Genomic DNA, 16,872 nt, shown 5'->3' with positions numbered 1-16,872 from the left:
CTGACATTTTTGTCTGTTGACTGCACTTGGATTGAAGACAAGTCTTTTTCTGTCATTGTCAGTCTTATTTGCATACTATCTGATGTAAAAAACATCCTTGAATGTTTGGCTGTGTAACTTTAGATTTCATTTGCCTCTGTAGCTGATTTCAACTCTACAAGAAGTCGTGGATGTGTTGTTTCACCCGCAGTAGCTGCAGCAGCCAGCGAACAAAGCGAGATCTGTTGCAGGGTAAGTTGTGTTAGAAAACACCCATGCAGCATCAGAATAATAAAATTTTAGAACAGATGACTTGTTGTTGTAGCTGCTTCTTATTTCAAGTCAGAAAGTAACTTTGAGAGTTAAAAAAAGAACATTTTTGAAGTGAAAATGTATTTCACAAATAGGTTTTTATCCTTTTTACCTGTTGCTTTTATGATGTCCAGATGAGCATTACAACAAGAGAAAATTTATATTATGTCAAACTGAAATAAACTGATTTTAGTTGTGAGTCTGCATTTGAGTGAAAGCACAATAGTCAGATGTATATTGGACTAAAATAACACAGTCACCAGAAGAAAATTTTAGCATTGTACTTTTCTTCCAACCATGATTATGTTACATTTGTGTACATTTGATATGTCTCATATCAGCATCTCTATAGTGATGTGGTATATGAGCTGACTTTGATGGCGTGACACCTAAAGGCAAGCTGCAGAGTGCTATTCGAGGCAAACAACCAACACCAGTTGTTTTTTAAGCAAGTCATCACTTTCTAGCCATATTTCCAAATATGGGTGTTTTTTGTGACTCATCACTGTCTCTGTAACGGCGTTTTAGCCAACAAATGTGGGTTTTTTGAGCATTTTTTGATGTGTTTCCAGCAGCTTTTTAGTTGCCAGACGTGGGTGATTTTAGCAACCTTTCACTGTTTTTCCACTGGGGATAGCCCCACAAAAAGCAATTGTTTTTTAATGAGACATTGCTACATTTCCTGCTGGGATAGTACCATGAAAAACACCTGTTTTTTTTTTTTTTGTTTTTTTGTTTTTTTTTTTACAGTCATCACTTTTGTTTCCAGCAGCTTTTTGGCCACCAAACCTGGGTGTTTTTAGTGACATGGCACAGTTTTTTCCACTGGGGACAGTGCCACAAAAAGGGATTGTCTTTAACCAAGACATCGCTACTTTTTCAGCCAGAATAATGCCATGACAAGTGATTGTCTCTTACTGAGACACTGACAGCTTCTTCAGCAATGACTGTCCTACAAAACCTCTTTTTATTTTAAGCCCAAACATCATGTCCTAACCATGACCAAGTGCTTTTTGTGCCTAAACCTAACCAGACATTAACCACAGCGTTGTTGAAATGTAACAAAACATACACTTCCATGTATCCGCTACATAATAATGTACAAATGTAATGTATAGTTTGCAGAAACGTACAGTGTCAACATTTTTGTCTAGTGATGGGGTTGAATAAAAACCAGGACATATGTAAATCCCCAAAATACTTATCTATATGAATACATTTGAAATAACGTCTATAAAAAACAGGATAATTTTCTCATTAAGAAAACAGAAAGGATGAGACAGTAAAAGAGAGATTTTTCTCTGTGGATTTGATTCCAGGCCAACAGAGCCCTTGTTTCCTCAGATGCGGTGTATGAACAGCCATATGATGTGAGACATATAATGAAAAATACTTGACCTGTTTTCCATTTATGGACTCTCACAGAGGTACAGCGTGTGCTAAACCTCGAAATGAGATGATGAGAAAATAGAAAATACCCTCTGAGTAGTTTCTCCACTGTCATGCTGTGGTATCACTAAGCTTCATTACGGGATAATGCTGGTAGAGTCTAATCATGTTTCTCTCTTTCCCAGTCCTCCTGCTGATGCCTGCACACAGTCAGTGGAGCTGAACACATCATCACCTATTTCTCCTCCTTCAGATGAAACCATGCTGTTGGTTTCCCTATTATCTATCAGCTTATCATGCCCGAGCTAAGTGTTTTCATATTATTATTTTATATTATGTGACAACCAACCACAGGGGGGAATGAAAATCCCAGAAGTCTCTGAATCTGAACAAAACACATAATGTCACATCTACATCACCCACAAGCATTTTTGTTATTTATTAAACAGAACATAGCTGCTCATTTCAAGTTTGTCACTAACATAAATCTAGTAAAGCGAGCCATTTACTTAGAGAAGTGGATTTCAAATGGTGTGCTGAAGGGTTTTGTGATAACCTCACATTATTATTGCAATATTCTATAATATAACTGGGCCTCTGCAAAAAAGTTATAAATGAATCTTTAATTGACTGTATTAGTATGTTGTGCACACCCATTTCCCAATAAAAAGGCAAACTCTAGCGAAAAAATGTAATTCAATTTAATGTAAATTAAAAACCTTCGGGAAACCTATTCGTTGCTTTTTGCGCAACGTCATATACGTGTGAGACACATCACATTATGTTAGATTAATTCCTGTTTAAAGGCGCTGTATGTAAGAATGTGGCCAAAACGGTTACTGCACTCAAATTCAAAATACTGCCGCAAGTCGTGTCCGCCCCCCCTCCCCTACAGATTTGAGGTTGCTGGACAGCGGTACGCTGGAGACTGATTTGTTTGCCCACGGGCGGCTGCCGTTGCAGGGCCGTGCCACCGCATCCGTGATCTTCGGTTTTCCAGCGGACCATTCGAGCAAGTCCGGCTTCTCTGCTGCTAACACTGCTGCCGGGATACAGCAGAGGAGCCGGCTGCTAATGCTATGTACCGGGACACTGCTAATGCTGTGCTGCTGTAGCTCAGTCGTAACTGTAACTGATGCTGAGACTCTACTGACTGCGTGACTGGTAGACGGCGGTGGGTGGCGCAACAGGCCAAAACACAAATTCAAAACATAAACATGATTTGCAGACCGTAAAATATTTTTTTAAATGTGAATATTCTGGCTGTACTATTGTTGTTGGTGAGATGAGTATGTTATATTAACATTATTCCTTAGTCTCTGTGACATATTAGGATGATTTTATGACTATTTGCTTTAGATTTCTTACATATAGCTCCTTTAAATGCATGTGTTATTGGTGCTTTGAAATGATTTTAAAAAGTTATCTAGTAGATGCCTAAGCTAACAGAGCGCAAATTTAGGGGGCCAGTATATAGTATTGAGGGCCGCACAAGTTCAGGACATACGATGTATAATTCAAATTATCTATGGCATGCTTTGCAAAATGGCCAGAATGATTCACTTTCACCAAGGAACTCTGCACAAACTCTCCATCACCGAACTGCTTACCACGCTTAGCAATTTCATGAGCTACCACAAGGCTTGCCTGTATTAGACCTTCAAAACTTTTCACAAGATCTGTGAGGAGTGGCTGTTGGGTAGATAAGTCTCGTTGAAACTGTTCAACCTTATGTTTGCACTCTTCACCTGTGAACTTGTAGGATTTCTGTGATTGGTCTCATAATGGCGTTGAGCACCCAGTTTACCTTTGCAGATAACTTTATCTCTCCCCTGAGGTCCAATAAAGTGGTGGCTTTTCAGTCTCATCTCCACATTGCACTGCTTAAATTGCTAAATTTAGCTAACAGCACTAACATTGATGACAGAATGAAACTTCCCTGACACCCACAAGGTGCCTCTAAGCAACTAGTAGCTGTCAACAAGTTGTCCTCCATTACCTGATAGTTGCATGTCAGGGGGGCGCAGTTTGACGCAGTCGTGTATAAATTAAGCAAATGGAACTGAAAGTATTGAAACGTACTGGGGATGATTAAAATATAATTTATGCATTTCATGTCACATTCAGAGGGCCACACAAAATGTTCCTAAGCAACTATGCTGTAGTGCCACTGCCATGGAGTTTTGGTTAGATTGCCATGAAATCCAGTGCAGACATTCATGTTCTCCTCTGGATGAGCTGCATAACTTTGATGATCTGACTTCAAGCTTCATCATCAGCTTTACCATCAGGTCAAATGTTTAATTTGTGGCCAAATACCTGTAAAACTGTCTTTCCTATCAGCCTCAGCTGCACTCTGCTCAGTGCTAATCAGCAAATGTAAGAATGCTGGCACACTAGAATCAGGCAGAGAATATCATAAACATTATGCCTGCATAACATCTGCATGCTAGCATCGTTAATGTGAGCATGTTAGCATGCTAATGCTAACTTTTAGCTCAAAGTACCACCTGTCTCGTGCCTTAAGAGTCACTCCCTCCACCCCCATCCCCCAAAAAAGGAAATGAAAATGTCAACATATGACCAAAAAAAAGAATGTTCTATTATTTTGTTCATTTCAAGCAGAGTTTGACAGAAAAATATTTATTTTAAAAGCTTTTATTAAAACTATGTGAAGGTAAGGGAGTAGATCTACTTATTTTTATGGCATGCTTTGCAGAATTGGTAAAGGAGAACTCAGTTACACTAAATAAATGTAATGGGTTTAAATTAAACACGGCTGCACCTTTAAATAACATTGCTCATGTATTTTTAGTTTGGTGAATCATTTGGACAAGGTCTATGCAACATCAGGTTAACCAACTGTTACTCTTTATAATACAAACATTAAAAAAGATTCATTTTTTGGCAACCACATAAGTCTCCAATACAGAGCATTCAGCAAAAATTAGACCCAGTGATTCAGAGAAAATCTAAGTCGTTGTAAAAGAGAAGAAATTCGAGGCCTTCACTTGAACTCATCGGCTGAGGAATCCTGAATATGAAAGTGGGTGAGACATCTAAACATGAGCGCCCATATCGTTGAAGTGTATGGAGGCAACATAGCTGCAACATAATTTCCTGTATAAACACAGTAAAATGGGGATAGACTCAGAGGGAGACATGTTTGTCCACTCTGCCTCACACACAGAGCTCCATCTGTTTGTCCTGCAGGGCCGAGCCTCAGCGCAGCACCCACGGGCCTGACAGAGGTAGGGTGCAGGAATGCAGAGAGTGGGCTGACCACACTGCTTGTGCCCTCGTGTCCAGAAGAGTCTTGGATTTGTTCCTGGGGCTGGAAGGTCGAGGCTGAGCACAGGGGGAAACAATAGCGGCCATTGCAAGAGAGCTGTGGGACACAAACACGATATCAGAAGAGTCTTGGATTTGTTCCTGGGGCTGGAAGGTCGAGGCTGAGCACAGGGGGAAACAATAGCGGCCATTGCAAGAGAGCTGTGGGACACAAACACGGGAGATATCCTTGAACTCCGGCAGGAATGTCAATCTAGACCAAAGACGCCCACTCAGAGAGGCAGCTGAATATCTATCTGCTACTGGTGAGAGAGGCAGAAAGAAAGCCATCCTCTGTTCCATCACATGTGCAGAAACTGAACATAAAGACAGTTTGGGCTTTTACAGTAATTTGTTCAAACATTTTAACAACTTCTGCAACCTTTCTGAGAGTACTGATGCAGCCATCAGCCCGAGGGGAGCACTGGGGGTCACTTGAGTTAAAAGACTCTGTTTCCCTTTAAGACCAAGCAAGAACCTCCAGGGCTGAAAAATGAAGCCAGTGTGGAATTGCACAAAAATGTAATCCCTCTGATGGCCACTTGAGGCTGGCTCCAAAAGCCAGTCAATCCTCATGGAAGCCCATGTTAAATGCTCAACTTTACAGCAGAAATAAACCAATCTGGCCTCAGTCGTTGAATACTGGTACTTGGGCAGTGACTTCCGGCGTCAGAAACCGACGGAAGAAGTTGTCGGCATGATACATGGCTGGTCCTGGTCTGTGGCTGAACGAACCCACATGCGCTTGGTGTTGAAGGAAAAAACATCAAGTCACGGTGTCGCACCGACGTAGTGCGTTTATTTTGAAAGACACTGTTTGCAAACTGGACATTTCCTGTGAAAAGTGTATATTGAAAAGATACAATGTATGGACCAGGCTGAAGTTGACACGGTGTCCCAGAATGTCAACAACCAAAGCACCCATGGCACCTTGCACATTGTATCTGGACATGGAAAGTCCATGACCTAACGTCGATATGTGATGAGGTCGGAGTGAGAATGTGATGAATAAACATGTTTACAGTCTGGTACAAAAAACGGTTTTGATCTGTATAGTTATTTTCCCCTTAATGACAACTGTACAGGGGGTGCATTTTTATATAACTCACCCATTTACATTTTATAAGACTTATAAGTGACAGGCTGTCTGCAAGGCGTCGCTACAGTCTATAAGTCAGATCCACCCCTCACTCCACACACCTCCACTCTCGCATCCAAATGTGGTCACTTCTGGCTGCAAAAATCCAAGATGTTAACAGCCAAAATGCTGAACTCAAGGCTTCAAAACGAGAGTCCACAAATGGGTGATGGTAGCCATTATTTTTCATACAGTATCCAATGTTAATAAAAAATCAAAAATCAAAACACAAAATGTAACCAGCTGTTCAGTTCAAAGTTCTAGTTTCAATGTCCTAAGCCATCTTGAGAGCATAGGACGTGGAATCCATCAGCTACCATCTGATGACCATTTAGTTTGGTTTTTTTTTAGTTTTTTTCTTATTTATTTACAATCATATGCAGATATCGTTTTACTGAGATTATTGTTTGAATCTGTCTCAAGTTGCTATTTGAACTGTGGAGCCGCAGAAATATTGTCCATTGTCCCCAGAGGCTTTATTGTCGTCAGATGATAGCTGATGGGCTCCAAGGGTTCAGTCTACTATCACGTACTTGATGGAGTAGCATAAACCTGATACAAACATTCATGTGCCCAGATGACGACTGAACATTTGTGGTTTTGAGAGTCTCCACAACTATCGCACGGACGCCATTGAACTCAGAAATTCATGTCCCTCTCAAGGTAAATTGTAATAATTTTGTCAATTCCACTTTTTATTAAGCATCATCATCAAAAACAAACACACAAAACAAAAACAATACTATTTCAAGACATTTCTCATAATGTTGGTGCTAAATGTAGCATGCAAATGTGTGCATGCTAATGTGTAAATTAAGATGGTTAACATGGCAAAGATTATACCTGCTTAACATCAGCACGCTAGCATTGTCATATGAGCATGTTAGCATGTACATTAGCATTTAGCTCAAAGAACCACAAGCAATTCTTTCATTTATTACATTTGATATTTACTTGTTAATAACTGTATTTATTTTCTTAATTTAACAGTTTTACATTTAACAGTTTTCACTCCTTAACATTTCCCTTTATATTGACTTAAAGGTATATGACATGCAGGAATTGTCAGTTTCTGTTTTTCGCTGGACTGCATACAAGAGGCCAGCTCCCTATAAACACCAAAGTGTGTGTGTGTGTGTGGGTGAGTGTGTGTGTGTGGGTGAGTGAGTGAGTGTCTGATTGAGTGAGTGATGAAATTACACCATTGGTTGGAATGAGTGATGACGTCAGAGTTGGTGTTTCTCCACTGGCCGTTGCCCTTTTGAAATAAATAGGCACTGACAGGCTGACAGTTCTGTATTACTGTATTCCCCATTGTCTGTAACCAGTTAGCATGATGGCATGGCTAGGTACTAACTAGCCATCTGCAATTCATTCAGACAGTCTTGTCACAGCATAGGAAAGCACATTGCTTTCATCACAACTTAATTCGGCTCATTTTCTGTAGCCACTGTACAAACAAAATGAAAAGTCCTTCTTTCAAATTAGAAGCCCTCTAGCATTTCATATGTGGTCCAGTCATATACTAGGTTTTGACCTACACTTGCTATCAACAGCATTAAGAGTGAAGACGAAAGTAAAAGCCAACCACAGCATTATCTACTTGGTGTTTCGTAGCACATTATTTGACTTTTTTCAGCCCAGGTCTGCAATTTTTGTAGCTTCCTCTTGGTTTGTGTTGCTTTCTCTTTGGCCGACCTCACCTGCACGCTGTGCCTGGGAATGGGAAAATGAGAAAATACATGCAGTGATCAGAGTCTCTGCAGATAAAAACACCACCACACGCTCATAGTGGGTCATATGTGATGACTGACAAGGATTACTGGATTACTGTTGTATGAGTTTCTATATTGATTTTAGGGAAATCCTGCATAGCTTATCTTTAAGGACCTTTAATGCTGGAACAATCTTCACATTCTGTACTGTCTGATAGGATCATACATGAGCCGAGCAGCTATCAAAAACAGCGCAGACATTTATCAAAGCGTTGAAATGTATCTACTTGTTCTTAAGCAAGAATAAATCAGTCTGACCCTGAAAGCCGCTGTTACACAACACCAGAGGTTGTTTTTTCTTTTGCTTTTCTTTCACTAAGAAGAATATTTGTCTTATGAAAGCTTTAAAGCCTTGAAGTCTGCAGAAAATATCAGATGGAGAACTATTACATACGTTGGTTGCTGAAGTTTCCAATTGCTTTGTTCTACTTATATTTCTCAGATCCAGCAAAGTGCCTCTCAAGGTAAAACACTTGATTCTGTGTCAGACTGTGTCTCGCTAAGTGGCTTTGAGAGTGAACAGCCTTTGTGTTGTTGCATGCCCTCGTCACCCCGAATGACCTCTTCGTATTGCATCTAGTCCATGCAGCCTATAGATGACAACATAGCAATGATGCTCAGCAGCTGATGTCACCATTCAGTGGACACTCGGGGAAAGAAAAGTCACTCCACTTCCTCCATTTGATGAAACAACATCTAATTGTGTCTAAATTTACATTCTGTGTTCTATAAATAAAGAACCAGTGCCTTTTAAAGCTGACAAAACCTTGATGCACTGCTGCTTTTGTGACGCATTTTGTGTCTTCATTGTCTCTGAAAATTCCCATTGTCTGAACTAATAGGATCAGCTGTAAGATGTGAATCGTTTCTTTTCCCACAGCGCGTCCTCACAGCAATTCTTTTGGCCAGTAAACAACTCAATGCAAATGTCTTGGTGGTCGAGAGCCAGCGATTCCATCAACATTTGGCAGGAGCCGCTGCACAGGGCTTGAGCATAATGCTATCATTTGTTTAGCATCTCAACAATATCGTGCTCTCTTGTTTCAAACAGAGGCCCAGAGGATATTTCTGAGCCACGGCTGCTAAGTAAGTAAAGGATTGTTGTGAACAGGAGATTTTTTTTTCTACCTCATCTTTAAATGTCAGAAAAGAAGAGAAGTTTCACGCTGATGGTCTTTAATCATTTTGCTTTTCTTTAAGTCACTTTTTCATTTCTATGTCTTTGCAGTCACCTTCGGAGGTTCACTACACCATCAGATATGTTCAAGAAAAGCATGACACACTAGGTATTTTGGAGTAATATGGGAATCTCAGTCCGTCATTTTGGGCAGTTAGCTGAAAATGATCACGACTTTCTGTATTTTGAATCACATGGTCATAATGTACTTATAGTCTAGACTTAAACTTAAGAATTATCTTTGTAACTGATCATCATTCTTAAAGTGAAAATAAATAAATAAATAAATAAATAAATAAATAAATAAAATCTTCTGGTGAACCATTTTCTAAGTCTGATCTAAACTGTTCTTTTCTCCTGTCTACGACTTAAAAGAAAGTGAAATAAACATTTTGCCAGGATCATCTTTTTTTAAAGTTCCTTAAATATTGTTTTTTTTTCACCTGTGAAAACAGGTGAAAAAAAGTCTGGGCAGGAACATTTTTTTTTCTCATGGCTAAATATGTAGTTGAATCAATGTTATTCTGCCTTAAGCTATACTAACTATTTAAATTAGCGCAGTTAAAAAGAAAGACATGACAATAATTTTACACAACTCGCTGTCACACACGTACCTTGTGTTTAGAGTGCATGGAGAAATTAAAACTCACCACATGATCCCTACATGTCCAGCCCGTTCTTATTCCGAAGTTGTTGAATCCCGCTGCTTTGTTAGTGATTTTGGTGTCAGACACCTGATGCCAAACGGCACCTTTCATGGTGTGATATGCAGATGGATGATATCAGTTTATAATGTGGCTGGATGGCACCTATCACGGCGGTATGATACACTGCTGGATGTGAATGGATTGATCCAATAAACCCAGGACTTTCGCCCGGGTGTCTGCTGTTCACTTCTTGTAAAAATGTCCAGCCAAATGATAATGTTTTCTCTAAACCTACCCATGTGCTTTTGTTGGCATTGGTAGCAGTGTCTATGAATAACAACAGCAGACACAGGAGAATACCTAGCACATAATATGTAGACATAAAAGGCTACAGGCAAAGTTGTGATATGTGATGAATTGGAATGAGAACCTGTTGACGTGTCATATTTTGCTGCTTTCTCAGTGTTACCAAAAATAACATCTGGGGCACCATTTGTGTTGTATCTTGACGCAGAAGGGGGTGTCGGTTAGGATGGGGTCAATGGTTACTTCCCCTTCAGACCCCCCTGAACAGACTTTCACGCTCTTTAAACTATGTCTGTTGCTCTGAGTGTCTAATAATGAAATGGATGGGTTTACAATGCAGTTGTTGGAAAGCCCAGTGCATCTCACACAGATGCTTAATAGTGTCCCAAGTGTAATTATAGGAACACCAGGGACACTGCCTAAGCTGCATTTTTGACACTCTGGGAGTGAGATCAGACTGGAAAACATGGATGCTTTCATTCCTACTTAGGACATTGGGCATTGGTGCATATCAGCCTCTTGTGACCGAAATGTGTATCACAACAACTAACATTAAAAAAATTATCCTCATTCACCTGTTTTCACAGAGGTAAGAAAATTAAGGAACTGAAGATCATGGTGGAAAAACCTTTCTTTGACCTGTTCTTAAGTCACAAACTCAGGACAGAAAACACTTGTCACATGCATGTACTCATTCTTCGGCCTCACATCTCTGAAATAATATGCACGAGATTATATCACAGAAATTCACAGTGTTCCTTTGACTATCACACGACATGTGGCACTGGCAGGGATTCAAGTCATCCACGCTGCTTCATGTGTATTGGATTCACAGATGTGCTCTCACACATCTACAGTGGGTACAAAGGATGGCCTGATATGCAGCACGTGCACCCACGGACAGCAGGTGCTGCAGGGTAACATCATGGATCAGAGGGACCTTCAGTAAATATCTGAGTCTTTATGACCATGTCATATATGAAAATAATAAATATCTCTCAGTATTGGAGGCGGACCACAAGCTCGCAGTTCTTCAGGTTATGTAAAAGTGAAGGATTGTCTGGTTCAGTTCATAAGAGCCCAACATGTTGGTAGGCAACCAAGGTCACATTATAAAACAAGATGCTTCACAGAAGTGGACCTATTGAAAATAATTAATGAAATATGTTGCAGCTTTCAGTAGTAGTAGTTTTCCAGCTGTATCTTTGTATCTTTGAATTATTCAAAACATCCATTAATGTCCTGTACAGGTTCATTTTGACACAGGCATGAGGTTGGCATGCTCTGAATCACAGTTCAGCCTTGTTGTTTTTGTAATAATACAGTTTGGGAAAACAACATTTCACAGGTTTCACTCACTGTGCTGTTGATAATTTCCAAGGTTCATGTGAAGTGTATATGGAGGTACGCAGCTAACGCCTGTTGGTTAAATTCATTCTTGCACAACAAACATCTGCAGCAACCTGGCGTTACTCATTCTTTCTGAAGAGAGGAAGATATATTCAGGTGTTGTAACCAGCATGCATCAGTGTTTACTATAACAGAGGAGCGAAATCAGAAAAGAAGACTAGCAGATGACAGTATAACACAAAATCCAGTTAAAGATTATTTCCAAATTAGAATAACTGTTACTTCATATGCAGGCAGTTTATGAATGCCTGCTGAAATAATATAAGAACTAAAATAAAAACATTTGTGTTGGTATCTTAAGTTGACTTTTTTAGCTGTCATTGGACCAAAAGGCAACAGTTAGGAACTGACAAAACCTCAGATTGTCCTCTCAAAGCCAAATCCTTAATTTGTTTTACCATATACATTACAGGGACATTTATGTTCACAATTTAAAGCTGGGGTAGGCAGTTTTCTGCAACAGCCAAACAACCCTTGAAAAGAAATCCTTTTCCTGCAGCTCTCCCCTGTCTGTCCTTAGCCCCTCCCACCGGACAAGTACGGGCATATGCACACGCTCCATAGAGTAACCTGTATGAGTACTAGTGATTCATTTCAGTAATTCCAGTTGTGATTATGATCCCGATGCTGTAATATATCCACAACTAGCCTATATGAGAATTACTGTCCTGTTTTCTTTGCAAACCTGTGGGCCTGTAAAGCACTTCAAGATGACAAACTGTCATCGAAGCTCTACCTAATGTTAACTATATAAACATGAACATGAAGCTGCGTGACTCTTTTGATCCTATTAGCAAAAGGCTAAACTTTAGCAACTGTATCTGTCCATCTGTGAAAGACATCACCAATATTCATATGTATTTCATTTTGTTGTTGTTGTTGTTGTTGTTGTTGTTGTTGTTTATCTCTCCTCCTTTTTTGGGGGTTGCTTTGCAGTATGGGCAGTTGTTGCCAAAGCTGGAATGGCAACTTCCTCTGCAGAACTCTGAACCTGTGACCAGTCTGCAGTTTATACTTTCCACCAGGACTTCTGATGAAATGCACCAAGCTTGTCATTTTCTTTTCTATTGAGGAGCACTGTGAGTTATGAACTTATTTACTGCACCACCAGCCACATCTAAGAACATGCTGCTGCATTCACAACTGTATGAATTTTTAAGCCGAAGGTATGTTTGACATTCAGAGCAAGCAACTTCAGATGCCGTGTTTGAATGTACCATATTCCCAACACAAATCAATATTTCACTTCATAATACTTTATGAGCTGTCATGTTGCTTCGTGCAGGATGTTGCATGCACAGAATATGGAAGCAGGTACATGTGACAGTAAACTTTACAGTTTATCTTGCAATTATCTGCATTTGTTACAGTTGGTGGAGCTCAGTGTGTATGTGTGTGTGTGTGTGTGTGTGTGTGTGTGTGTGTGTGTAAGACATTGACCACACATTTATCTGCAGCAAATAAAGGTCTAAACAGAAATGTCCTCTTGGCTCCAGACACCTGATTACAGAGCTGTTTGTCTTTGCACCTCCTGACACAGTGTCACTTCCAGAAGATGAATCACATTGTGACGACTGAATGTGGAGGCAAACCTCCCTCGCTCCCTCTACTGCTGGTGTGAGGAACTGCCACGTACATGAACATGCAGCAGATGGACAAAATACCACAAACACCTGATGATTTAACCAGATTCAGCAGCCTGTAATTAACATTTGCTGCATTCCACTGAGGCTGCGTTAGAGAGGTGTTAGTGTGATTTAATCAACGCCTCTCTGACTCACAGTGTAAACAGAAAAAAAATCAACATAACAAGCTTCACAAACACATACCTCTCTCGCTCTGTCATACAAGTACATGTCTTGGCTGAAATTGGCTTGACAGATTGTTCAGAGGTGGAACTAAGTATATTTACTCAAGTACAGTACTGTATTTCAGTACAGTTTTGAAATACTTTTACTCGACTGAGTATTCCCATTTTATGCTACTTTCTACTACCACTCCTCTACATTTCAGGGGGAAATATCGTACTTTTTACTGCACTAAATTTATCTCACAGCTTTAGTTACTTTTGCTTTGCAGATTAAGATTTTACAAAGAAAACACCTGATGAATTTACACAACATGATGTGCTGTGCTGTAGATCATGTAAAAATAATGTAAAAAATAGTTCATATGGGCTTCTCCTCCACCAGTTATCAGCTAGATGGCACCCCGCTTGTGATGCACAAAGCCCTAAAAAATACTTTTGAAAACCTCAACAGCAATGTCTCTTTCCAGAAATTGTGACCTGGTTACTCAAGATAATCCACAGACCTTGTTGTGAGCAGTTTTATATGGGAACTATTCTCTTTCTACAGAACTAAAACCAGCCAACTGTATCACAGTGCAGGAGGAAGTGTCCATCTCGTGCTGCCTCACCTAGCACCACTGAGCTAGCTAATATTACAGCTCAGCCGACAGCACCAATGTTAACATCTCACACCATCATGAACATGAGCCTCAAACTAGGCCATTTTTTTTCTAAACCTTACAACTATTCAATCAATTTTTTTGTCTGTACTTGATGACAAACACATTCTGACGAACCAAATTTTGTACTCATCATTTCTCCTGACAATATGATCATTGGCTCTCCAGTTCTGTACAGCACAATATCTGACGGAATAACAGCCCTCTTTTGTTGTATGTAAAGAGAAAGACCTGTCTATGAGATTACATCTGAGAAAAAAGATGTATTCATCACATAAACCAAAATGTGAAAATGAATTGCCAAATTAAAATTACAGAGTTTTTCCAGACTAATATTTTGAAAATGGTCATTTTACTTAAGTCTTCGGTTTTTACATACACAGACCCTAAAGTGACATTAACATCCACATCTGCATCTCCCAGGTTCATAAACAACCATCACAATCTGAAGACTTACTGTTTGTAAGTCTGATCAAAACAAAACAGAACAAACACTGGTCTGTCAATGTCAAATCACCCAAATGGCTGTGGCTCCCAGCTCTTTAGCAGGAAAGGTGAGTCCATTTTAGATGATTGGGGTAAATGGATGTGCTGCTGCTGTGGCCTCCTCTCATGGCTCGGTGTCATGGTAACAACAGGTCTGACTTTGGATCCCAGCTAAAGAGCTAACCACCTGAGAGGAGAAGCAGCAGGGTCCAAAGCAGCTTACCTTCTTAAGACTTAACAAGGTTGGTGCAGAAGATCACAGCGGTGGGAGGGAGGTGATGCAGTGATACTTGTCTTGTTTTCATGCTATCACTGCGTATTAAAGCTGAGCAGAAATTAAGAGCCTCATGATTCTGCTCTTTAAAGCTGAATTGGTTTGCTTAACAGGGGGACTTAACCAAGAAGAATCCAAAACCAGAGAAAATTTTGGAAGAGGTGGGATGTTTAACAACAGCAAAACTATATCAAAACATCTTGTTACAAACTTTCACACAACTCATGCCGTATATTCCCAGTCTCATTTATCCAGGTGTATGCTCAGTACTTCCCAGACACATACATTTTTGCATATCAAACATAGACAAGTCGTGCACCTGCTCTGTTTATCCAGAATTGTATTTATATATTATGGTCTTAGAGAAAATGCACGTTTGGGCAATCCTGTCTCCTAAAAATGAAAGTTGTGTGTTACTAAACTGCTTTCTTTGCAACGTCGTGGCAATGTAACTGTCAACTGGATTATGTTCGGATATAACGTTTCTTTCAGGTAACGAGACTCTACATTCATGTACCACACAAGCATCACAAGGAGGGGCTTTGGGAGGACAGCAGGCAGACAAAGTGTAGGACCTTGTCACCAGAACACCAGAAGCACTTTGGTTAAGGTGAGGTAAAGACTGTGATTTCCGTAAAATGTTAATTAAAAGGGTAATTTAAAAAAAGTCATGCTACAAGGAGATATTGTGTTGCAGGATTGCCTATTTTGGTGGAAAGCAACTGAAAATGTGCTATAGCGAGCAACAAATTAGCCAATTAGCAACATTTTCTCATTATGTTAATAGAAAACGTATTTCGCTCAGTATTACGTTTCCCGCAAAACACATTTGCTGTTTTAAATTACTTGTATTTAAATGTAATTTCTAGGGGACAGAGCAGGTTTGGGAAGCACTGAGCATTCAAAAGGAAAATGAGACTTGGATTATACAGCACGAGTAGTGTGAGAGTTTATAAAAAATATTTTGATATAGTTTTGCTGTTGTGAAACATGGACCCCTATTAACAGTTTTCTCTGTTTTTGGATTCTTCATTCACTGTGGAGGCATGCAAGAAAAACTTTTCTTTCTTTCTGAATTGATTGTAACGCGGAGTGAGTGTTTAATGTACAAATTTTCATATGAGGGGTGAAGCATTCCATTAAATGGCTTCTTTGTGCTTTTTCTCTGTATGACTCATTCTGTCAATTACAACAGAAGCTGCCCAGCATTAATGAACTGGGACTCATTAATGATAATTCCTGTTGGAGGTTTTAAAATAAAGCAGGTGTTTTCCTTAATTTAATTTGTGGATTTTCTTTTCTTTGTTCTCTTTGGGAAATCAAAAGTGTTGGAGAGTGGCTGCATAAACAGCTATCAGAAGGAGGAGACAGGTCTCTACCACAGGGTGTATCAAGGTAAAGAATTTAGACCGGCAATAGCAGACTTTAGCGGTGCTTCATGGAGGGTTCTCCAACACTGGAGAGCTTGATTTTGCCAAATGGGTTCAAGCTACAATTGCAAGGACTACGCCCATATTCATTCTGTTACCTGTTCATTGTTGATTTACAGTTAAATTATGTCTTCTGTTGCATTATGTTGTTGGACACATTAATCATTGAACATCAAGTGCAATTATAGCTGCTGCGCAGCAATGGTTGGTCCAGGCAATTTTAGGCAAAATTAGGCAATTCTGAGCAACACACACACTAAAACAAAGCATATCACAACATAGAAGTTACATCATATAATTATGCCATGCCCTTCAAATTGTGGATGAGTGGCTGAAGTGATCAGACTCATGATATACAAAGGAAAGAAAAAACTCAAGAACAAGAAAGTAAGAATAACATTAACTGCTAGCAATTATGAACAAACTGGCCTGATCTAGCTTAAAGCTAAACATTATCCATGGTGACAAAGATGAAAACATTTTTTAAAATGTAAAAGTAGCTATGGGATAGACTCTGTATATTGACTGACAGCTAAGCCAAATAAACAGGGAAAAGAGACAAGGGATAACAGGGAAAAGTGTTGATAAAGAGTATTTGTCTCTCCGCAAAAGTGCCTGGATCATAATTATTTTAACTTTGGTAGTCTCTAATCCACATAGCATGATGCCTGAACATAGGACTTTCACATTAGCGAAAGCCTTAGCTGAGGCTTGAACTCACAACTTCTGAGACTGAGGTCTGGCTTCTAT

The sequence above is a fragment of the Epinephelus fuscoguttatus genome, linkage group LG17 (genome assembly GCF_011397635.1).
Source record: "Epinephelus fuscoguttatus linkage group LG17, E.fuscoguttatus.final_Chr_v1".
Classification (NCBI taxonomy): domain Eukaryota; kingdom Metazoa; phylum Chordata; class Actinopteri; order Perciformes; family Serranidae; genus Epinephelus; species Epinephelus fuscoguttatus.
The sequence above is the reverse complement of the archived record's forward strand: the minus strand, read 5'-3'. Positions refer to the sequence as shown.